Source organism: Trichosurus vulpecula, chromosome 2, assembly GCF_011100635.1.
Source record: "Trichosurus vulpecula isolate mTriVul1 chromosome 2, mTriVul1.pri, whole genome shotgun sequence".
NCBI lineage: Eukaryota > Metazoa > Chordata > Mammalia > Diprotodontia > Phalangeridae > Trichosurus > Trichosurus vulpecula.
Window position 1 is genome coordinate 392,360,124 of NC_050574.1, and position 25,282 is coordinate 392,385,405.

Sequence of the window (25,282 nt, forward strand, 5' to 3'; positions counted from 1 at the left end):
TATATATTGTTCTTTTGATTCTATTCATTTTACTCTTCATTATTTTTTGTAACTCCTTCCATGTTTTTCTAAGATCATTGAACTTTTTCCCTTTCAAAGCTACCTTTTCTTTCATTGACTCTTTCCTCTTTCTCACATGAAAATCTAGTCTAATTACACAACACATCTCCAGTTCTTTTTCTATCCCCATTGCTTCCCCTCTAGTACAGACCTTGCTTTCCACTTGCCCCATCTATTGCAATAATCTCCTAATGGTTTTTTTTCCTGCTTCTATTCCACCACCCATCATATCTGGCAACTCTAGTACATACTTTATGGAGATCCCTGAAAAGTTTTCAGATATTTACATTTGATTATGTCAAATTGTGCCTGTTCAAAATTCTCAAATGGTTCAATATTTTTTATATAGTAAACTCCAAATTCCTTTGACTATCATTTAAATATCCCAATAATCCTATAACTCCATGTATTGTCCTGTATTGATGTCCTCTATTCACACTATACTCATCTATTTTATGCCCCCTGAACGCAACTGCTTCTTCCCTTGACTTTTTGTTCTTTTCATTGTCTGTGTCTAGGATGACTTTCCTCTTCATTTGCCTTTTGAATTTCTACCAAACTCAAATTGCTTCTTCTACCTGAGGGCTTTCTTGAATCCCCAACTTACACATTCTTCAGAAACATAACTTTGAACTTCATGAAGCATTTCATTTTACCTTCTTTTAATGAACTCATGTGGTTTTTTATTATAATGTGTCCTACCCCTTTATTTGTCTATAAGCTCTATAAAGGTTGAGCCAGTGTCTTACCCCACCTTTGTAACCTCCACCATGCCTAGCATACTGATGTGAAGATTTAAGTCACTTAATATATATTTGCTGACTTAGATTGAAATATTTCTGCCAACGAAACACTTTAGGACCCTTGATGTCCCCAGTCCAAAGACTTCTATGTCTTTGATTTTGCTCTTTCCCCATATGCTATTCATAAATATCTATCTCCTCTCTATCATGTTTCAGAAGTATGCCATTTTGTACTTTCCTTAAAATGTGTAGTAGAAATTTAAAAAGAATTTTTAATATAGAGAGAGGTATCAATTCCTGTGTCTTGTCCATGTTACTCATTTTTCCTGACTCATTTCCCTCATCCAAAAGAGGCAGCTTAAATTCTCATAGTATTTCTAGTGCACAATTATTGTAAGAATCAAATGAGATGAAATAGCAAAACACTTTGCAAACTGTAAAGTATTGTATAAATATTTATTATTAACATCCTTGTCAAGTTTTAGTCCATTCCCCCACCAAAGCACTAGACATTGCTGCCATACTCTTTCACTGTTTCTCTTTTCTTTCCTGGTTGGCTCACTTTCTTTTAGACTCTCTAGATTTGGATCCAGATACACACTTTTTCATTAGATGTCACTGAACAGAAATGCATGTTTCTTCAGTCCCAATCAGTTCCCACTGGGATGAGCACAGCTATGGTTCATAATCCATAGCCATAATCTTTCCATGTGGAAGTTTGAGTCATTATTAAAACATTTTCATTACATAGAAGATGGTTTGGTTTCAGGTCTGGGTACCTCATTTTAGGAAGATTGTGATACTCCTAGGTCTTTCAGAAGAAAGCAACTAGGAAGTCAAGGTTCCCAAATTCACCTCATGGAGATTGATTGAAGGAACTAGGGATGCTGAACGAATCAGGGCAGGGGCATAAGAGCAGAGAAACTTGAAGATGGCTTTGCCATGTGGAGATGAGTTTGTCTTGTTGTGCTTGGCTTCAAATGATCTATCCATGAGTAGTAATAGGCTGAATTTACAACATGATGAATTTTGCTTGATATAAGGGAGAAAAACAAACTATCAATCAAACAACCAAAAACAAAAAAGAAACCTTCAGAACCTGAAGAGCTAGTGGGTTTCCCATCATTCAATGTCTTCAAGAAAATTATGGGAAGGCTAATTTTTGAGTATACTGTAGAGGGGATTCTTTTTCACTTAATGATGAAGGCTTCTGAGGCCCTTTCCTCCTTTGAGATTCTATGATTCTGGTGGCTTTTCCTATAATTTTAAAAGGTTTGCCTTCATTATCAGAGATTATACTCACTTTTTATTATGGATATCATTACTGTTCTCCCTGCCATTTTCACATATCTCTTTGATTCCCCTAGACCCTTTATACTAATGTCTAAATAACTACCTTATTTTCCATAGGGATTTGGATTGCATTTTATGACAAGGTCCTTCTCGAATCAGCCTTTCATTATCACCCTTTCTCATTTTCCCTCTACAATTCTCTCTCTCTCTCTCTCTCTCTCTCTCTCTCTCTCTCTCTCTCTCTCTCTCTATCTCTCTCTCTCTCTCTCTCCCCCTCCTTCTCTCTCTCTCTCTCTCCCCCTTCTGTTTTATGACTGTCAGATTGGAGTTTCCACTTTATAGGGGAAAAGAAACCACTCGTATAGAAAAGAAAGTTTCCTCATATTTTTACATGTTCTTAGAAACTCTGTAATTGTATTTGGTGGTATATATATGAAATAAATACCTAAGTTACATAAAACAGAATTCAATTCAACTGCAGTAAGCAAGGTTGATTGAAGATCATGCTTGTTTTTTAAGCTGATCTATAATCATTATTGCACAGAGCTCCTGGTGAGAAATTTCTCCTACCAGTGCATATTGTCAGCTTCTCTGAAAGTTATTGTCTTATAGAGATTCCTGGGGGCATGGTGAGGTAGCATGATTTGTCTAGGGACACTCAGCTAGCAAATATCAGAACCAAGATATGAAACCCGGTCTTCCTGATCTTGAAGCCAATTCTTTATTTACTTCACAGTTTTGCCTCTACAAGATCTAAGGTCATAAGATCATCTTATTATTCCTTTAATTAATTTGCAAAGCATATGTCTGTGTTCTGTGTTGTGCTAGGGTCTCTCTCGAATAAGTGGAAAACATATCTCTTCCCCCAAGAAGATAATCATGAAAGTTGTTGCTTAGTCATTTTTCAATCATGTCTGATTTTTCATGGCACTTCCTTTCTCCTTTTTTTGGAATTTTCTTGGCAAAGATACTGGAGTGGTTTGCTATTTCCTTCTCCAATCATCCTCCAAAATTATTAAAGACCATCACACAAATGGGATCATAGTGTCCTTATACCCAGGAGTATGCTAGTAAATGTTTAACAACTAGCTTCAGGAGGGGAAATGTGCTTGTAACACACGTTTAAGTCCAATCTGACTTATTAATATTTTCTCCACCACTTTCTCTAGTCTATCACCCTGACTATAGCATTTGCCAATTTCCAAGAAGTAAATACTGAAAATTTTACAATTGGTTTTCATAAGTGAGTTCTAACTGGCTCCAGCAGACTCCTCTCTTTTATTTCAGTACCAGCAATTTGAGATGTATAATCATAATAAAATTTATAGACTCAATGCAAATATAACGTGTATAAATTTTAAAGACTTAGTGGCAGATTCAGTGAATATTTGCCCCAAATTGTTTTTGTAATGGTATATTACTCCTTGTAGGGATACTTCCCATTTGAGGAATAGTTTTACTATGAGATCATATTAGGGAGCAAAAGTACAATTGTGGTGGTAATCTGAATTAAAATGAATTTTAATTGAATCAGTGTCAAATTACTGTTACCAACACACAGAATCAGAGACTTATAGGTTGTCAGGTCAAAAGGAAACTTGGAGATTATGTAGCCCAGGAGTGGAAAACCTCTTAAGGCCACAGGTTCTCCACTCTCAATTTAGTCTAACAATGTCATTTTATGTTTTTTTGTTAATATTTTATTTTTTCCCAATTACATGTCAAAACCATTTTAATATTCTTTTTTTTTCTAATTTTGAGTTCCAGATTCTCTCCCTTCCTTAACCTGCCACTGAGAAGTCAAGAAGTTTGACCTAGGTAGTATATGACATGTGTAGTCATGCAAGATACATTTCCATATAAGTCATTTTGTGAAATAAAACACAGGCAAAAAGCAAGAAAAATTAGGTAAGTAAAGAAAAAAGTATCTTTGATCTGCATTCAGAATCTACCAGTTCTTTCTCTGAAGATGGACTGCACCTTTCATCCTACATATTCTTACAAAATTGTCTTAGATCCAACAATGCCATTTTAAACATGAGAAAGTTGAAGCCCGGGGAAGTAGACATTGTTCATCTACAGTTGTTCACTTTGTAAGTGGCATAATCATGGCCATGTGACTTATAGTCCAGTATTCATTCCATTGCAATTCACTACTTATTGACAAAAAGTTAGTTGCTACTGAAAGAGGTAGTTCTATTTGAAGACTGGTCTAGCAACGCTCAAGCTCATTTTATGAGTGGAATGTAGAGAGATACTGACTGATCCCTGTGCAAAAATATTGAATTGGGAGTTTCCAGAATAGATGAGTGTTATCTGTAGAAGAAAGTGTTCCTATGGCAGGTGTACTGAGCTGAAATCAAGAAGAAAAGAGTTAATGTGTGATGGACATTTTATTATTGCATGCACATTGTTACAAAATTGTTACATACAAAACAAATTCCAAGGATCTACTTAGGTAATTCCAGTAATACAATTTTTCTTTCCATTTGTTCAAAGTATAGTTAGACTGAATTTCTTTCACTTAAAATATCTGATGTCATGGCCTGGAATTGGGCTATTTCAATAAAGCCTAAAAAATGCTTGGCTCATCCAGATGCTCTATAACTAGCATGTTGTCTTAAAATAATGCCAGTCAAAATTGGCTTGTTCCTATGCCTGCTGCCAACCTGTATAATGAGCCTGGATCTCTTCCAGTAAGAACATCCCAGCAGGTGGGGCCTACCTATTTTGTCATGTTTGATGGAAGAAATGGAAGTCACTAACCTCCTCTTTGAGTGGGGAACAAATCACCATGAAAGACCTTTCTGTCTTTTGGAAGAAGTAATTTCTGAACAACAGATGCTGTATAGAAAGTAGTAGTGATTTTGTGAATGCTAAAAGAAGTGGCTCAGGTGCAGGATCTCTATGATCAAATCCCATCTTCCAAGTTAGTATCATTTCATTGGGACAATGTTTCTTAAGACAATAAGTATCAAATAGCAAAGGGAAGGCTTTAGTGTGTTCAAGGCCTGTGGAGCTAAATGGCCTAGACATGTCAAATACTGTGGCAGTAAGAAGAACAAACCTTTGTTGAGATTCTCTGTTTTTGGAATCAACACACACACACACACACACACACACACACACACACACACACAGACATAGACAGACAGAGAGAATAAGGGAAACATTTAAATATGAAAAACAGGTATATGACAGAGACAGAGAGAGAAAGAGAGAGATGTATTTGCTTTGTCAGGGAGAGCAGACAAAATCTTGCTGACCTTGTTTGCTAGTAAAAATTAGGAAAATACTGCCTTTTGGCAAAAGGCTGTTAGCAGAGGTTCAGTCAGCACCATGGCCAGAGGTAATGACAAGCTAGCATTACCTGCTAGTTCAGTACTTGCTGATGTGGTACATATTTGAATCTCTCTACATTGTGCTCTTGCTGAAGTATGAGGGGGAAGCATATTTAAGAAACATCAAGGTTTTTGTTGTTGTAGCTGTTGTTTTATCAATGTCAGCACATTAGTATGTCTTATTAACTTTGGTGTTTTAAGTGGTTTGTATTGCTCATAAAGTAGTAGATCGCCCAGAAAAGATTTGGAGCAAGGAAAAACTGGTGCTATATTGTCTAGTTTTTCCACTTAGAAATTTCACAAACACACGCACACACACACACACACACACACGTGTAGATATCTGTGAGAGAGTATATATCTTATGTATTCCACCCAAAAGTTTCTGGTGCCCAGTTGGCAGGGCTTGATACAGTGCTCATGTTTTCTGGTAAGAGCTATGTGGTTACAACAACAACTAGTATTTAAATAGTGTCTTAATGTTTGCAAAGCACTTTATCAGTATTATTTCATTTTATTCTCACAACAAGCCTAGGTGGTAAAGTAGAATTCTTTGTTGTCTTTTGTTTTGGAGTGCTTTTCAGCACTGAGGCAATCAAGTTACTTTGATTCGCTCTTGCCTTTGTTGGTAGGAAGGCCCACACCCTTTTGCTAGTTAGGTCATGAGAGGCATTAAACCCTCAAGAGATGTGAAGCACTCTGACCCTGAAGAAGGTTAGTAATTTGTTTAGGGGCTCTCACTCACTGGAAAAGTGTTGTGTGATTTGACCAGACAAGACTCTGGGTAGCTGTTGTGACAAGTGACCCCATACCCAACTTTGAAAAGTCAGGTATTGGTGCTTCTCTTTTTGGTAACTATGTATGTGATGTCTTGATCAGACAAAACCTGTCAGTTGATCTGTTTGTAGTTTCTGTTTCTTTTGCTCTGAAGTTCAGGGTGCTGACTTTTCCCACTGAACTAAGTGAATGATATATGTATGCTTAATTAAACTGAGATTTTTAACCCCTTAAAGTTGCTTTCCTTAGAAAAGCAGATGAATGAACCTGTGCTACCAGCTCTCCTGTGTGCTGGTGTTATTGGTCTTATATACCACAGTAGCTGAAAGCAACACTATTGTAACAAAATGGCATAGTTGGTAGAATCTGCATGAAAGGAAAGCATGTGGCCTGGGATACTTATTCACTATTTCCCAGGTGTGGTAACTATGATTCTGTGGAGCTTGGAGCAGGAGTGGAGAGCTACCTACTTTCCCAGAAACAGAAAGTACAGACAGGAGCCCCTGGAGCCTACTGTAAGGCAGCAGCAGGAAGAACTTGAAGTGGAATAGTACCAGTGAGCTGAGACAAGGAGCAAGAGCAGAGAGCTGCCTGTGTGTGAATTCAGGCAAGAGCTGGGAGTGGGCATCTCATGAAGAAGAGACAAGGGACTTAAAAGTCAACCTCAAGTCAAGAGGAAAAGAGGACTTTACTTGGATGTTTTGTATTGACTGATAAGAGTGTAACTTTTTGTAACTTAGAGGTGGATGGTGTTTGCATTTTCTTACACCCTTAAGGATGATATGTTATGCTAGGGAAGACCCTGACCTGGAAAGCCCTGCCTGTATAAACAAGTATTTTGGGGAATGCTATTGAATGATGTTTTGCTTAAGGATGTTGCTATGAATGTTATAGTTTAGTTTATTGAACAATGAGTATATGCTGTGTGGGTATTCTGAGAAATGCTATAGGATATACTGTATGATGTTTTATTTAAGACTATATGGGCACCTTACTAATAAGTTATTATGTGACAGTACTGCAAAGTATAGTGCCTCTATTTGTTTCAGGATCCATGGCCATTTAGATTGTAATGCCAAGGATCCTGGTGGGATGGAATGTAAGAGGAAGCAAAGTGGGACTTTTGTTGTCTTTTGTTTTGCAGTGCTTCTCAGCACTGGGGCAATCAAGTGACTTTGATTGACTCTTGCCTTTGTTGGTAGGAAGGCCCATACCCTTTTGCTACTTAGGTCACAAGAGGTGTGAAACCTTTGACAAATGTGAAGCCGTGGAGAGGTGTGAAGCCCTCTGACCCTGAAGAAGTGTATATATACTCTGAGATTAGCATTTTGTTTTGGTGCTCTCACTCACTGGAAGAGTGTTGTGTGATTTGATCAGACAAGACTCTGGGGAGCTGTTGTGAAGAGCCCTCCACCACCCCACCACCCCTGCAACTTTGAAAACTCAGGTATTGGTGCTTCTCTTTTTGGTAACTATGTAAGCCTGTCTGTTGATCTGTTTGTAGTTTCTGTGTGTATTTGCTCTGAAGTTCAGGGTGCTGACTTTTCCCCCTGAAGTAAGTGAATGATATATGTATGTTTAATTAAACTGAGATTGTTAACCTCTTAAAGTTGCTTTCCTTAGAAAAGCAGATGAATGAATCTGTGCTACCAGCTCTCCTGTGTGCTGGTGTTATTGGTCTTACACAGCCACAGCAGCTGCAAGAAACATTGTTGTTACTCCCCTTTTAGCAAATGAAGAAACGGAAGCAGACAGAGAGTAAGTCAACTGACCAGAGTCACACAATTCAGGCCCAAGGATGGATTTGAACTCAGGTTTTCCTGACTCCTGGTTCATTATTCTAGCCACTGCACCACATACCCATCTCATTTATGATGAAATGATGTTTCAGAAAAAAAAGTTCTCACTAAATTTTTCATATGATACTTGGTCTGAGATTACACTTCATCAGGTTAAAGACATGTTTGAAGGCTTAGAAATAACAGATCTGAGAAGTTCTAGGAAAAAAAATGTGAAGTGTTTAAAGGTTTTTAGATGAAAAGCACTATGAGAAAACATGCTACATTTTAGCTAAACTTTGTATTTACCCCCTAAATCTAGCACAGATGGTTGCATAGAGTAGACACTTAAATAAATTTGAATGAATGGCTAAGATGACAATATAGATTTACATAGTCATCATTCATTTTTATTATTCAACATTTTTATTTCAAATTTTGTGTTCCAAATTCTCTCCCTCCCTTCCTTCCTTCCTCCTTTCCTCTCTCTTTGAGACAATAAGTGAACAAATATTGGTTATACATGTTCAATTATGTAAAATGTTCCCATATTAATTATTTTGTGCAAGAAGACTCAAATAAAAGAAAAAAGTGAGAAAGTTAAAAATAGCATACATCAGTCTGTTTTCAACTAATATCAGTTCTTAATCTAGAAGTGGATAGAACCCTTCATCATCAGTCCTTTGGGATGGTCTTGGATCATTGTATTGTTTAATACATGTAAGTCATTCACAATTCTTCATCAAACATTATTGCTGTTACTTTGTAAAATATTCTCCTGGTTTTATTCACTTCACTATGCATCAGCTCATGTAAGTCTTTCCAGGTTTTTTCTGAAATCATCCTGCTTGTCCTTTCTTACAGCACAATAGTATTCCATTACAATCACATGCCACAGCTGTTTAGCCATTCCACAATTGATAGGTATCTCTTAGATTTCCAAATTTTTAGCTACCGCAAAAAACCAGGTATAAATACTTTTGTACAAATAGGTCATTTTCCATTTTGAGGGAGGTCTTTGGCGTATAGACCTAGCAGTGGTATTGCTGGATCAAAGGGTATGCATAGTTTTCTATCGCTTTTGGCATAGTTCCAAATTGCCATCCAGAATGTTCGGGTGAGTTCACAGCTCCACCAATAGTGCATTAGTGTCCCAGTTTTCTCACCTCCACTGCATTATCCATCATTTTCCTTTTTTGTCTTATTAGTCATTCTGAGGGGGTACCTCAGAGTAATTTTAATTTATGTTTCTCTAACGAATAGAGATTTATAACATATATTTCAATTGATAATAGATAGCTTTAATTTCTTTGTCTGAAAGATGCCTTTGACTATCAATTGAGGAAGTACTTGTTTTTTTTTTTAAACCTTTATTTTTTTTTTGAGGGGGGAAGGCAGGGCAATTGGGGTTAAGTGACTTGCCCAAGGTCACACAGCTAGTATATGTGTCAAGTGTCTGAGGCCGGATTTGAACTCAGGTCCTCCTGACTCCAGGGCCGGTGCTCTACTCACTGCGCCATCTAGCTGCCCCAGTACTTGTTTTTTTTTTTTTTTTTTAAATAAATTAGACTCAGTTCTCCATATATTTGAGAAATGAGACTTGTATCTGAGATATTTTTAACTAAAATTTTCCCAGTTTTCCACTTTCCTTATAATTTTGACTATATTGGTTTTGTTTATACAAAAATTTTAATTTTACATAATCAAGATTATCTATCTTAAATTTTGTAATGCTCTCTATATCTTCTTTGGTCTTAAATTCTTCCCTTATCCACAAATCTGAAAGATAAATGCTTCCATGTTCTCTTAATTTGCTTGTGCTATTACCCTTTAATGTGTAAATCATGTATCTATTTTGACCTTATCTTGGTATACAGTGTGAGATGCTGGTCTATACCTAGTTTCTATCATGCTGTTTTTCAGTTTCCCCAGAAGTTTTTGTCAAATAATGAGTTGTTTATTTGTTTGTTTTTTTTTTTCCAAAAGCTTGGATCTTTGACTTTATCATGTACTACATTACTATGATCATTTACTAAAATTAAATTTGTACCTAATTTATTCCTCTGATCCACCACTCTGTTTCTTATCCAGTACCAGATTGTTTTGATAATTACCACCTCATAATAGTCCGAGATCTAGTATGGCTAGGCCACATTCATTTTTTTTCATTGATTTTTCTCATTGATTCCCTTGATGTCCTTGAGTTTTTCTTCCAGATTAATTTTGTTATTATTTTTTCTAGCCCTATAAAATATTTTTAATAGTTTGGTATGGCACTGAATAAACCGATACATTTATGTAGAATTTTCATTTTTATTATATTGGCTCTACCTACCCATGAACAACTATTTTTTTCCCAATTGTTTAGATCTGACTTTATAGTATGAAAAATGTTTTATAGTTGTATTCATATAGTTCTGGGTTTGTCTTGGCCGGTAGATTTTATATTGTCTACAATTACTTTAAATGGAATTTCCCTTTCTATATCTTGCTACTGGACTTTGTTGGTAATATATAGAAATACTGAGGATTTCTGTGGATTTATTTCATACCCTGCAACTTTGCTAAAGTTGTTAATAATCTCAGGTAATATTTTAGTTGACTCTCTAAGATTTTCTAAGTACAAAATCATATCATCTCCAAAGAGTGATGGTTTTGCCCAATTGCCTATTGTAATTCATTTAATTTCTTCTTCATCTCTTCTTGCTACAGCTAACATTTCTAGTACAATATTAAATAATAGAGTTGGTAATGGGAGTCCTTATTTCACCCCTGATTGTATTTTGAAAGCTTCTAGCTTATCCCCATTACACACAATGCTTGCTGATGTATTTAGATAAAGTTACTTATCATATAAGGTAAATTCCATTTATTACTATGCTTTCTAGTCCTTTTAATAGGAATGGGTGCTGTTTCTGTCAAAAAAAAATTCTGCTTTTTGAGATGATCAGATGATTTCTGTTGGTTTTGTTATTGATATAGTAAATTATGCTGATAGTTTTCCTAATATTGAAGCAGGCCTGCATTCTTGTTATAAATCTCACAAGGTCACCATATATGACCCTTGTGAAAAATTTCTGTAATCTCTTTGCTGGTGTTTTAATTAAAATTATCATGTCAATATTCATTAGGGAAATTGCTCTGTAATTTTCTTTCTTTGGTTTGGGTATCATTACCATACTTGTGTTATAAAGGGAATTTCTTTGCTGATATTTCCCAATAATTTATATGGTATTGATTTTAATTATTCTTTAAATGTTTGGTGGAATTCACTTTTGAATATATCTGGTCCTGTGGGTTTTTCCTTAGAAAATTCATCGATGGCTTGTTAAATTCATTTTTGTAAGATTGGGTTATTTAAGTATTTTATTTCTTCTCTTATTCTGGGTATTTTAAATTTTTGTGGCTATTCTTCCATTTCATTTAGATTGTCAAATTTATTGGCATGTAGTTGGGAAAATAGATCCTCACAATTTCCTCTTCATTGGTGGTGAATTCATCACTTTCATTTTTGACACTAGTAATTTGGTTTTCTTCTTTCCCTTTTTTAAATCAAAATAACCAATGATTTATATATTTTTTTTCATAAAAGCAGCTTCTACTTTTATTTATTAATTCAATGTTTTTCTTATTTTCAATTTTATTAATCTCTCCTTTGATTTTCAGAATTTCCAATTTGGTGTTTAGTTGGGGATTTTAATTTATTCTTTTTCTATTTTTTAGTTGAATGCCCAATTAATCATTGTGCTTTTTCTCTATTTTCTTGATGTAAGTAATTAAAGATATAAATTTCCCCCCTAAGTACCTCTTTGGCTGCATCCCATATGTTGTCTCTTATTGTTGTCATTTTCTTTGAAGAAATTACATATTGTTTCTATGATTTTTTCTTTGATCCACTTGTTTTTCAGGATCAAATTATTTAATTTCCAATTAATATTTAGTCTCTCTCTCCATTGTCCATTATTGAATGTAATTTTTATCGCATCGCAATCTGAAAAAGATGAATTTACTACTTCTGCTTTTCTGCATTTGATTGTGAGGTTTTATGTTCTACTACATGGTCAATTTTTTTAGGTGCTATGCACTGCTGAGAAAAAGATATATTTCTTTCTATTCCCAGTGAATTTTCTCCAGAGAGCTATCATATCTAATATTTCCAGAATTTCATTCACTTCCTTAACTTTTTCTTGTTAATTTTTTGGTTAGATTTATCTAATTCTGAGAGGAGAAAGTTGATGTCCCCCACTAGTATAGTTTTATTATCTATTTCCTCCTGCAACTCATTTAACTCCCCCTTCAAAAACTTAGATGGCTATATCATTTTGTTCATATATATTTAGTATTGATATGCATTCTTTGACTATGGTACCTTTCAGCAAGATATACTTCCTTTCTTTATCTCTTTGATTTAGAACTGTTTTTACTTTTACTTTGTCTGAGATAATGATTGCTACCCCAACTCTAGCCCCCTATCTTTACTCTGTGTGTATCTCACTGTTTCAAATGTGTTTCTTGTAAACAACATATTGTAGGATTCTGTTTTTTAATTCATTGTGCTATCTGCTTCCATTTTATGGGTCCATTCATCCTATTCAAATTTACTGTTATGATAACTAACTGTGTATTTCTCCCCATGGTATTTTTCACTTGTTTATCCCCCTTTGTCTCCTACCACCCACCCTTTTCCTCCCCACAAGTGTTTTACTTCTAATTACCACCTTCCTCAATATACCTTCACTTTTGTCAGTTCCCACTGCCCTTTCTATTATCCCCATCCTTTTTTACTTCCTTATAGAATAATATAGAGTTCTATGTCCAACTGTGTATATTACTCCCTCTTTTAGCTAATTTTGATGAGTGTAAGGTTTAAGCTTTGCTGCCACCACCACCCCATCTACTCCTCCATTATAAAGCCTTTTCATGCCTTTTTTTATGTGGGATAGTTTACTCCATTCAATCTTCCCCCCTCCTTCTTCCAGTGCAAATTTCTTCCCCCCTGCCCCCTTATTTTAGTTTTTAGGATATCATCGCAACAAAGTCACTTTACATCCACACCTTCCATCTTTATGTACTCATTCCAATTGCTCTTATAGTAATAAAGTTGTTAAAAGTTACAAATCTTTTCTTGCCATGTAGAAATACAAAAAGTTTAACATCGTTGAATTTCTTATGTTGTCTCTTTCTTCTTTCTTTCTTTTTTAAAATCTTTTTATGATTCCCTTGAGTCTTGTATTTGGAGGTCAGGTTATTTTTTTTTATCCAACTCTATTAATTAGAAATGCTTGAAAGTCTTCTATTTCATTAAATGTCCATTTTCCCCCGAAAGATTATATTCAATTTTTTAAAGACACATTTATTCAGCATCATGATCAGACTATTACATTTAGCAATCAATAGTATGGGCACATAAAGAAAACTACATTAAAACTCTTTGTTGGGATGCTTTGCATTTTCCACAGAAGAGAAACTAAAATAACCTGTTATATAATTAGTCACACATATAGTCATGCTGCATTTTAGCCCATACACAAAAAATATTGTCTAAAACATGTTTTCTTGTAGCAGCTAGTCCTTGCCACCACTGTGCTTGCCTGGGTTCACATAGCTTCCCTGTCACTTCTCCTCTTCTGTTAAGCTTTATTTCCTAATAGTAATTAAAATCTTCTGCCATTTCCATAACTACTGATACTATTGGAGTCACCATAGCCACCTTGGTTATGGGGTTTGGCATAATATTGACCCTCATCATAAGGGCCTGAGCTCCTGACTCCAAAGTTCCCTCCCTTCATGGGATGAAGTTTGAAGACTGATTGTTTTAGTTGCCAAAATCATTGTAGCTTCCACTACCTCCAGGATTGTTTACACTACTACCACCAAAGTGTCCTCTGCCTCTTCCATCACAGCTGCCACTTCCGCCATAGCCACTGCCTTGTTTTCCATAACCTTGTCCATCACTTTTATAGCCTTTGTTTCCTCCAGAGTAACCAGGGATGCCTCTTCCATAACTACTATCCTTTCGAAATCTAATGTAGCCATCTCTACTTCCACCATATCCTCCACTACCACGATGGCCACCAAAACCACCATGACCGCTAAAGTTCCCACCACAGCCTAAGTTATCATTTTAACCAAAGCCACCTTAATGGCCAACACCAGTTTCCAGAACCACTTTGACCTCTTTGAGTAGATGAAATGCTACTTAGACAAAACTTGCTTAAATAAAATTTTCTGTACTTCAAAGTTGTGGCCATTCACAATATGGTATTTCTGAATGACAATCTTATCATGGTCGTCAAAAGTAAAAAATCCAAGCCCCACTTTTTGCCACTGCCTCAGTCATTATTTCAATCACTTCAATCTTTCCACATGTTTCAAAGTAGTCTCTTAAGTGATAATCCTCAGTGTCTTCCTTAATGCATCCCACAAAGAACTTTTTCACAGTTAAGTGGGTGCCAGGCCTTTGAGAGTCTTCTCTGGAAACAGCTTTCTTTGGTTCAGCAACTCTGCCATCAATTTTGTGAGTTCTTGCATTCATGGCTGCATCTACCTCTTCCACTGTGGCATAGGTAACAAAACCAAAGTCCCTGGAGTATGTAGTTTTCATATCCCTCATAACCATGCAGCCTGTAATCTTGCCCCATTCCTCAAAATGACTCCTTAGATTCTTGTCCATCCCCTCAAAGCTCAGGCCTCTGATGAAGAGCTTCTGAAGCTGCTTGGGCTCCTTGGGGATTCTGACTTTGACATGGTGAGAGTGGTAGCAGATGCTTTAGCAATCCTTCTCCAACAGTGTCAAGGACTGAAAGGAGATTATATGCAATTTGGCTGAGTAGGTGATTCTTGGTTGTAATCCTAACTACTTTGCCTTGTGGTATATCATATTCCAAGTTCTGTGGTTTTTCAGTGTGGAAGCTTTTAAATCCTGTGTAATACTGATTGTAGCTACGTGATATTTGAATTGTTTCTTTCTGGCTGCTTGCAATACTTTCTCCTTGATCTGTGAGCTTTGAAATTTGACTATGATGTTCCTGGGAGTTTTCATTTTGGGGTCTCCTTCAGGCAGTGATTGGAGGATTCTTTCAATTTATATTTTGTCCTTTGGTTCTAATGTATCAGGGCAGTTTTCTTTAATTTATGTTTCATTTTTTAATCATGTTTTTCAGGTACTCTAATAATTCTTATATTATCTCTTCTGGATCTATTTTCTAGGTCATTTGTTTTTTCCAATGAGGAATTTCACATTTTCTTCTATTTTTCTTTTTCTTTTTTTGATTTTGTTTTATCATATCTTGATGTCTCATAGAGTCATTAGTTTCCACTTGGTCAGTTCCAATTTTTAAGGAATTAATTTCTTCGTTGAGCTTTTATACTTCCTTTTACATTTGGCCAATTTTTGTTTGTTATGGGAGTTGTTTTCCTCAGCAATTTTTTTTGTCTATCTTTCCCCATGCTATTGACTCTTTTTTAATGATTCTCTTACATTACTCTTATTTTTCCCCAATTGTTCTTCTACTCTTCTAATTTGCTTTTTAAAATACTTTTAAAGCTCTTCAAGGAATTCTTTTTTTGGCCTGAGACCAAATTAGGCTTCACATGTAGTTATTTTGAAACTTTTGTCCTTAACAAAATTTATTCCTTGATTCTCCCTATCATGACAATAACTTTCCATAGTCAAGCCCTCTTTTTGTTTTTTGCTCATTTTTTCTGCCTTTTAGGTGACTTTGTGTTTTTATGTGAGAGTTGGACTCTGGTCTTGTACTGTTCCAAACTTTTAGTGCTGGGGCTCTGGGTCTTGCTGCTGGCTTTCACTGGGCTTTAGGGCTTAGCTGTTTGGTTAGGCTGGAGGATAGCCTTCCCTTCTGGCTTGTACTGGGGAAGGGGGTGGGGCCTGCCTATTGGCCTCACTTGGGTCTTACATTTAGCTGCTGGCACGCTCCAGGGGTGGGAACCTTGCTGGGTTGCACAGACTGCTCACTTGCCTAGGGGAATGCTGGTTTGCAGGAGGGTGGGGCCTCAGTGTTGTGAAGATGGCTGCTGCTGCTGCTGCTGCTGCTCCTCCTCTCGGGCCTGGCTCCCCTACCACTTCCACAAGAGAGACTTTTCCTGCCAGGATAGTAAACTGCTTCTCTGCTCCTAGACCAATTCTGAGATGGTTTTCTAGTTGTTTGAAAGGTAAGATGGAATGACTTTAGAGGGTTCCTTCCTCATTCCCCCATCTTGTCACCAGAAGTCCAGTCATCATTATTATCAGTATTAGCATAGATACTCTAATAAAGACCTTTTGAAAGTAAAGTTTTTGTGACCACTTTGGAGGAAAAATAATGCCAAGGTTAAGAGTTTCAACACAGGAAGGTGAGAGTGAAACCACTGAACAATTATAGATATTTGCAGGTTGAAATGGTTTTGTAGCAGTCCTTCTATCATACACTATGATTCACTTGCAAGTCATGATATCACCTTCCCAATGTCATGGTCCTCTTTGTGAAGGAAGGACAAACAACAGCCTGTGAGTAATAATAGCTGCCCCATTGGGGACCCAACTCGCCAGTTCCAGTTTAGCAACACAGCTCCTTCCTTCCTTCCTGCCTTCCTTCCTTTCTTTCCCTTCTTCCTTCCTGACTTGCTGCTTCTTTCTTTTCCTCCATTACTTTCTTCTTCTCTCTCTCTCTTTTCTCTCTCCTTCCTGTCCTTGCCTCCTCTCTCTCTCCTTCCCTCCCACCTCTTCATCTGTTCCCATAAGGAATCATACCCTTAATTGCAGGTGCTTTGCCCAAAGGAATATAAATTTTGATTGATGAAACCTCTCAAGATATCTTGGGGTTTATGGACTAGTTTTCTTTTTTTAAGGACCATGCCTTAAACCTAAATCACTCTGACTCTCACTGATTGGCCAATAATAGGTCTTTGCCCAAGCCTTCCTTTGTCATTCTTTGGGTTTTGATGGCTCAGAGAGAATTCAAATAGCAATTTTTTTTCTGTTTTGGACAAAAACCCTGAGGGTCATCCTCTCCTGAAATGATTTTTTAACTAGGGAAAAGAGGGCATTTTGCCTCATTTCTTACCTAGACTTAATCAATGAATTTATGTTGCCTGGGACAAAATGAAACCTGGGAATTACCTTAGCTTAAAAAGGCCTTTCACTGCATCTCCAGTCCTCCTGATCTGTATCTTGCCACTGAAACCCAGATGTCTCAAGTGGCAAGAGTGAGGCTGGTGACTTTACACAGCCCTCTGTTGCAACAATCTGGCTAGCAGCTGCTGTGGGCATGTAAAACCAACAACAACCAGCTCACAGAACATTGCAAGCCCAGGTCCTTTTGATCTGCTTTACAAAGGAAAGGAAAGTTAAGGGGATAACAATCTTACTTTAATCCAGTATACAAATATCATTCACTTAGTTCAAGGGAAAAAGCCATCACCCTGAACTTCAGAGCAAATACAAACAAATTACAAACATCAATAGACAGACCTTATCTGATTCAAGTCTCAATGCATGGTTACCAGAGTTTAACAAAGTCCAAACATCTGGGTTTACAAGCTGGAGGGCTCTTAACTACAGCTGCCTGGAGTCTCCACATCAGCACACTGCCAAGAGTGAGCAAATAGCTCTGTTTTCTGTTTTTATGTACTCTTTAGCTGTCATCAAACGTCATCTGAGAGACTAGAACTTAAGCTCTTACTATTGGCTCTGGTCTTAGCAACTCCCCTTAGTTCCCTGAGGGCTTCACACCCACATAGGCTTAGCACCTAATAGATATGGGTTTGGGCCTGGGGTTTAGCACCTAGTAAGACTCAATCAAAGACACTTAATTAATCATTTTAAAACAGTAAGAAAGTCCCACCTTAATTGATATTACACCCTCCCTCACTTAAATCCAATTCACTTGCAAGTCATGACTTCACCTTCCTATTGTCATGGTCCTCTTCAAGAACAAAGGACAAAAAACAGTCAATGAGTCAACATGTATTGATTAAGCACATAACTATGTCTTAGGTCTTGTACTAGACAGTAGGGATATGAAGAAAGGCAAAAATATAGTCCTGTCCGTATTTTCAGAAATAATTTTATCGCCATGGAAATGCATTTGTTTCCATGGAGACAACATGGCGGGGGGGGGGGGGGACTGTGTATGTATGAAATGTATACATAATAAATGCAAGGTAATCTCAGAAGGGAAACATTAGCAATGGAGGCATAGAAATGGGAGGGGAGAACCAGGAAAGGCCTTTTGAAAGATGGGTTTTGATTATGTTCTTAAAGGAATCCAGGGAATCCAGTAGGCAGAAGTGAGGAGAGTATTCCAGACATGGAAATAACTACTGAAAAAGGCATAGAGTTGGAAGATGAAGTACCCTGTGTAAGGAACAGCAAGCATGCCAGTGTTACTGAATAGTAAAGTATGTAAAAGGGACATACTTTAGGAGACTAGAAAGATAGGAAGGGGATTTTTGTTTGATCTTAGATATAATAGGTAGTCATGGAAGTTTATTGAGTAGAGGAAGGGAGTGACACAGTCAGAACTGCATTTTAGGAAGATTCCTATGATGGCTGAGTGGAGGGTGGATAAGAGTGGGGAGAAACTTGAGACAGGGAGAATAACCAGGATATTATAACACATTTAATCTTCGTTGTATTGTGGAAACTTGTTTAAGATATCATGGCATTATGCAGCTAGATAATCAAATATATACAAATTAATCATTTGTAACCTAAGTATATAGCAAGAAAAATGCTGAGCACATCAAAAATGATTGAGACTAGATCCATGTGGGAGATTAAGGTGAAGGAAAGAGAAGTTTTTGGGTTATCAAAGGGAAGAAGCACATAGGCACTTTGGGTATGATTTCTTTTTCTCACAAGGACAAAAAAGTTACTGATGCTTCAGGTGAAAGTAGAAAAAATATGATGAGTTCTCTCTTTGACCTTCATGCTGCCTCTTGTTATTGGATCTAGAACAATTTTTAGGGAAATTCCATCTATCTCCGTGTGATTATAGCAGTGTCAGGGAAGTCTGAGTTTCTGGTGAAAGCTGGCTGCATATCAAAGTTTGAACATCATTTTTATATTCTACCAAGATAATTAAATTGGACTAAACAGTATATGTCAATTGATGAATCTTGCCTTCACTATTTCTGCATAATTTTGCTGCCAAATCCCATCAGTATGTAACCTATTTTCAACACTTGGCATCAACCAGAACTTATAAGAAGGCACAGTGCCCTAGAAATACTCCAAGGTCAGGAGGGGAACAGAGAGAAGGATGGGTTAGATGTTGGAGAAATGAAACTCTAACAGTTATGGGCAATTAAGAATCAGCAAAAGTTTAGTGTTGGCAGAAGATAAAGGGACTTTATTATACTCCTCTAGTCTCTTTCTTATTCTCTACTTGGATAATTTGTTTAGGTTATTCCCCTTCACATGCAGCCATGTTTCCAATTCTGTATAAATCACAATCTTAATAACCTTCGTGACCTTCATAACCCTGCTAAAGTCCTAATATAAAGTTTTCTCTGACTATTCCAAACTCACAGTGATCTCTCCCTAAGTCTAGGGCAGGAGTTCTTAACCGTTTTTGGTTTATGGAGCACTTTGGCAGTCTGATAAACACTATGGAACTCTTCTCAGAATATCTTTTGTTGCCTATATTAATAATAAAAGGAAATGGTAAATTTCAGTTAAAGGTTAGTGAAAAATAAATATTTTTTTTCCATTTGAGTTAATGCATTCCCTAAAATCGATCCACACATTTTTCCATGGATCACTTGTTAAGAACTCTTGTCTAATTGGGGTCTGGTCCTTCCACTAACTACTGATATGACCTTCATCAAGTTATGTAACCTATTTACACCTCACATTTTTCATCTGTTAGATAAGGGCAGAAATAGAATCTGTTTAAGAATGCTTCCAGTTTTAAAATTCCAGGATTCTGTCAACTTTTAAAGTGCTTATTGACTCTGCTATGCATTTTTGATAATTACTATATATTGTCTAGCTTTCTACATTGGCAGAAGTGTGCCACCCAAAGACAGTGATTTGAAGAATTATCAGAGAAAACTGAAGTAATGATTTTCCCTAAGACTAGGCCAGATAGGGTCAGGCTTTCTTAATAAATTTAACACAGCCTGATCAAAAGTTAATTAATGGTTTAATGTGTAAGGAACAAAGGGAAGAAAATGGTTACTGACTGTACAGGTACAAAAAGGACTCGAACAAATTGGAGAGGCAAGATGACTAGATACCAAAGACCTATAATATTCCTTTAAGAGGCTCATTATTCAAAGAAAAAGTATTTTAAGTTATTTTTTTTAAAAAAATCAACAAATATTTATCTTCTCTTCCATCCTACCCCAGCGGGAAAAAGAAACAGAAAAGAAAAACAAATTTCTTTTAATAAATGTGAAATCAAGCAAAAAAAAATCCTGCATTGGACAGGGGCAAAAATGTATTTAATTCTGTACCCTGAGTCCATAACCTCTCTATCAGGAGATGGGAAGTATTTTTCATTATTGGTCCTATAGAATCATGAATAATCATTCACTCAGCATTTTAAATTAATCTAATGATAGTAGCAATTTCTTTTTTTGAGCATTATAAATGGACAGTACACCAGAATTAATACATTTGGAATGAAAAAGAATTGGCATGTTTTGTTGGAAAGAACAATTACCTTAGAGTTTGAAACATGCAGATATAGGAACTAAAAGCAAATTCCACCTCTCTCACCACCTGTGTGACCTAGGGTTTAAAAAATATAGCTTCAGTTTCCTCATCTGTAAAATGAGGAAGAGTAACTCAAGGATGTCTAAGTTCCCTCGCAGTTCTAGATTGATTATAATGCCAAAGCATTATTTGCCATTCTAGCAACTCTCCAATCTCTCAGTCACAATGACTCCCTGTTTTCTTGTGTCACATTCATGATCTTTGGCATGTCTTTCAGGCCCCCTCCCAAATACCACTGCTATGCCTGCCTCCTTTTCCATATTACCGTAACAGCAAGGACCCTGGCGCACCCAGGATGTCCTGCCAGCACAGGTTCTTTGATCCGCCTTTCTTAAAGGAAAGTCAATGTTAAGGGGGTCGATGATCTTACTTTAGTCAAATATATATAAATCTTTCACTAGTTCAGGGGAAAAAGGTCAGCACCCTGAACATGGAGAAAATACATGCAAAGAAAATAGCACAAAGATCAACAGACAGGGCTCCAACTATCTGAAAAAATACAACCACCTACACACACCACCTCATGGGGGTGGGGGGTGGGTGGGGAGGGGAGAGCAGCACTATATCTGAGTAGTCCTGGAGTTCTTAACAAAGGACTACTAAGAGTCTGGTCCAGGGAGTCAATAGGTCCTTCTCATGAGCAAGCCCCCAAAGCAAAATCTCACCTCAGAATACATAAATACTTTTAGCAGATAAGCTCAGAGCCAGAAGGCATCACAACCCTCATGACACAGTGCCTAATTAGTTTAGTACCAAAAGGTGTGAGAGCCTTCCTACAAACAAGCTTCTGCTTAGGCAAGTTCCTTCCCCAATGGGGTCTATCTGCCTCAGGATGTATCACAGCTGGGCTGGAGCTTAAAGCAGCAAGACATCTGTAATTGAACACGTTTGGTCACAAAAGCCTATTAATGGATGGGAACGTCTTCCTATTCAATTAACATTGCAATTACTCAGAATGTTTTCTTTGCCTTCCTTCTTCTTTCTGAGCTTTACTCCCTCTGCCTATCCTTCAAAGCTAAGAAGTCTCTTCTCCACAAATCTTCTATAAGAACTTCAGGCAATGTTCTTATCTCCTTTCTCTGAACTCCTATGATCAGAAAATAGGCACACATTTTTCCTTATTACTGCTTTACCTCTGTTAATGTTGCCTCCCAAGTTAGCCCTTTGCAGACAGACAACTATGTCTTACATTTCTTAAGTTTTTTTTTTTTTTTTCCACAGCAAATAAGGAAGAAAAAAGTAAGAGCAAATAATAAAGAATCTATACAAAATCTGACATAGTTCTACAAAAATAGTGTTAAGAATGGAAAAAAACCTAATACAGGTGGCAAGAGATTGAGAGAGCACCCAGCTACCGTTGATGAGTTCATATTACCAGGCCACAATGAAGTTTATCCATAGTTACTGAAATAATGGGCAGTTATGATTGCTGAGCTACTTTAAGTGATCCTTGAAAGTCATGGGAAAAGGGAGAAGTACTGCAAGATTAGAAAAGGAAAAATATTTCAATATTTAAAGAAAGAGGATATAATCAACATATTATATATTATTTATAAAATTACATATTGAGGTTGACTTTGTTTCCTGGGAAAAGTCTAAGTCATATTTAAGGAATTGATTAAAAAATCTCTAGAAAAGCATGTGGTGACCACAAAAATTCAGCACGGATTCATCAAGAACAGGTGAAATTAACTTTATTCCACTTTTTAAAAGATAAATTTTTTTTTTCAATGATCATTTATTGTTTTTCTCCCTCCCATGTTCCACACTCACTCAAAAGACAAGACAGGAAAGAAGGAAGGAAGAAAAGAATGAAGGAAGAATGGAAGGAAAGAAGGAAGGAAGAAAGGAAGGAAGGAAGGAAGGAAGGAAGGAAGGAAGGAAGGAAAGAAGGAAGGAAAGAAGGAAGGAAGGAAAGAAGGAAGGTCTGTTAACATGGTCAAGCATACGATTGGCCACTCCATTGGCCACATCCAAAAATTCATTTCTTATTTTTGCATAAAAATCTGTCATTTCTTTGTCACAAGTTGGGCAACATTCTTCATTAGTCTTCTGGGATCATGGTTGATCATATAATAAATCAAATTTCTTAAGTTTTTCAACTTCATTAATTTTTATGCTCTTAATGTTATAAATTCTTCTGGTTCTGTTAATTTCACTTTGCATCAGTTCAAATGAGCCTTTACAAGTTCCTTTGAAATTATATTTTTTTCTTCATTTTTACAGCTCAGTAGTATTCAGTTACATTCTTATTCTCCTTCCCCAAATGATGGACATCCTCCCAGTTTACATTTCTTTGACACCACAAAAACTGCCTTAAGTATTTCCTTTTTCCCTCTTTCTTAGTGAACAAAATTATTTAGATAAAATTTGTGTATATTTCAGGAAATATATTTGCAAATGTATCCTATGCTCTTTTGTGGGAAAGATGAAGAGATGTAGAATAGATAACCCCATACTCCAAGAAACACCTGGAGGTTTTGTCAGGTGTGGTTAAGCTGAAGGGCTTATTACTGTTCTGAATGGAAGGAAAGGACCAAAAATAATGCATACTCACCCAGGGTGCCAAAAGTCTTGGCACTTCTTCTAACCCAGATTTTTAGTATAGTCAGGTAGGTTTAGTACTGGCTGAATGGAGAAACCTAAAGATAGATTCTTAATAGACTGATGGATCTTGTAAATACATCTCTAATGGAGATATCCAGAATCCCTTCTGGGCCCTCCACTATTTCACATTTTTAATGACATGGATAAAGGAATAGATAACATGCTTCTCACATTTACAGGTGATCAACAACTAACAATGATAGCTAAAACATTGAATAACAGAGTGAGGATATAAAAAAACAGAATAGACTATTTCATTTCATAATGAGATATAGTTAAATAAGAATACATATAAAGTCTTAAATTTGAGTTGAAAAAATCAACTTCACAAGTATAAGGTAAGAATCATACATTTTGAGATTTAAGGGAACTTGAAGTTTATCCCAAGACTCTCATTTTTACAAATGAGGTTATTGAAAGAAAGAGGATTTTAAGTGACTTGTCCAGGATCACATAAACAGCAAGCATCTGAGGAAAGATTTGTATATTTCTCACTGAAAGCACATTACCATGCCCACTATACTGCCCAGTTTCTATGCATGTTTTGTTTTGCCTTCCCTTTCTATTCACCTAGCATGGCTATACTGTTCTTTATATAAACAGAATTTGTGGGTTTTAGTTGACTGAAAGCTCATTTTGAGCCAACACTGTGTTACTGCTGTAAAAAAAGAAAACACTAATACCATCATGATCTGCATTTAGGGAAGTATAATAGCAAGCAGGTAATATAGTTCTACCATGCTCCATTTTTGTCAGGCCATTCTTGGAGTATTGTTTTAAATTCTGGAAAACATATTCTAAAGGGGAATTTATTATTTGGAGGGCATACAGAAAAAGGCTACTGGGTAGAGAAGAGCCTCGATGTGAAACCATCTGAAAATATATGTAAGGGCACTGAAAATATTAAACCTGGAATAGAAATTACTTAAAGGGACATGGCAGCTATATTCAAGTATTTATAAGACTGTTACATTGAAGAGGAATTAGACTGCTTGGTCCAGGATGTCTAGGTTACAGGAAGATGCATAAGCACCTAGGATTTCCTTCCCTTCCATTGTTTCATCCCTCATCCCCTACTTCAGATCCGGGCTTCCTAGAATCCATTGAAGATGGCTGGGTGTATGAGAACAACATTCCCTACCTGGGATGCTCCATTCTTTTCTCCCCTTCACCTTATCCCCTGGCCCTGGGTTGCCCAGAGCCCATAAAAGCAACTTGAATCCTCCTACATTTTGGATGAGCTGGAAATCACCAATTCTTTTCCTTCTACTGAGATGGAGGACCACCAGTCTTTTCCATTCACCCTTCTCTGCTTTCTTCAGAACGACTCCCCTAGCACTATCATCTGACCTACCTATCTGCTGCTGCACCCTTAGAACATTTAGACCTTTCTATCCACCTAAAAGCTGAACTTTGTTTTTATGTGTTGTCTCCAAGAGATAGGGTATGAATTCCCTGAGAGATTGTCTCCCTTTTTGTTCATATTCCCAACACTCACCACAATGCTTATCATATAAGTGTTTAGTAAATGTTTTTTAATTCATTATGTTTTTCTTTTATTCATTGGACTAGAATGAGGAGCAACATTCAGTAGTTTCAAAAAGTTAAATTTGGGCTCAATGTAAGGAAACCTCCCCCCAAAAAAATCCATTCAGAAGAAAAAAAAGACTATCTTGGGAACAGATTTCTCCTCTACTGGAACTGTTCACACAAATATTGAATGACCACTTCTCAGTTAGGTATTCATCAGCATAAATGGCCTCTAAAGTACCTTCTAAGTTGGATTCTTATTCTGTGATTTAAGAATTGGTATATTCATTGGGAAGGTTCTTTCTAGTAGAAATAATAACCACTCTAGGCCTTAGTGGATGGTTTTCATCAATTGCTAAGGTGGAGAAAATTCTTCACATGGTGAGGAACCTCTTGAAATATAGCTAGGCTGATCCTTGGACAGAAAACTAA

At 36.7% G+C, this 25,282-nt stretch overlaps 1 protein-coding gene and 1 pseudogene across 1 annotated transcript in view; one reads left to right on the forward strand and one right to left on the reverse strand.

Moving 5' to 3' along the window:
• GABRG3 (gamma-aminobutyric acid type A receptor subunit gamma3) overlaps positions 1 to 25,282 on the forward strand; it is an 882,331-nt gene that overhangs the window by 558,006 nt on the left and 299,043 nt on the right. The gene's annotated exons all lie outside the window — the stretch shown is intronic.
• The window catches only part of LOC118840229, a 75,150-nt pseudogene continuing 63,514 nt past the window's right edge, over positions 13,647 to 25,282 (reverse strand).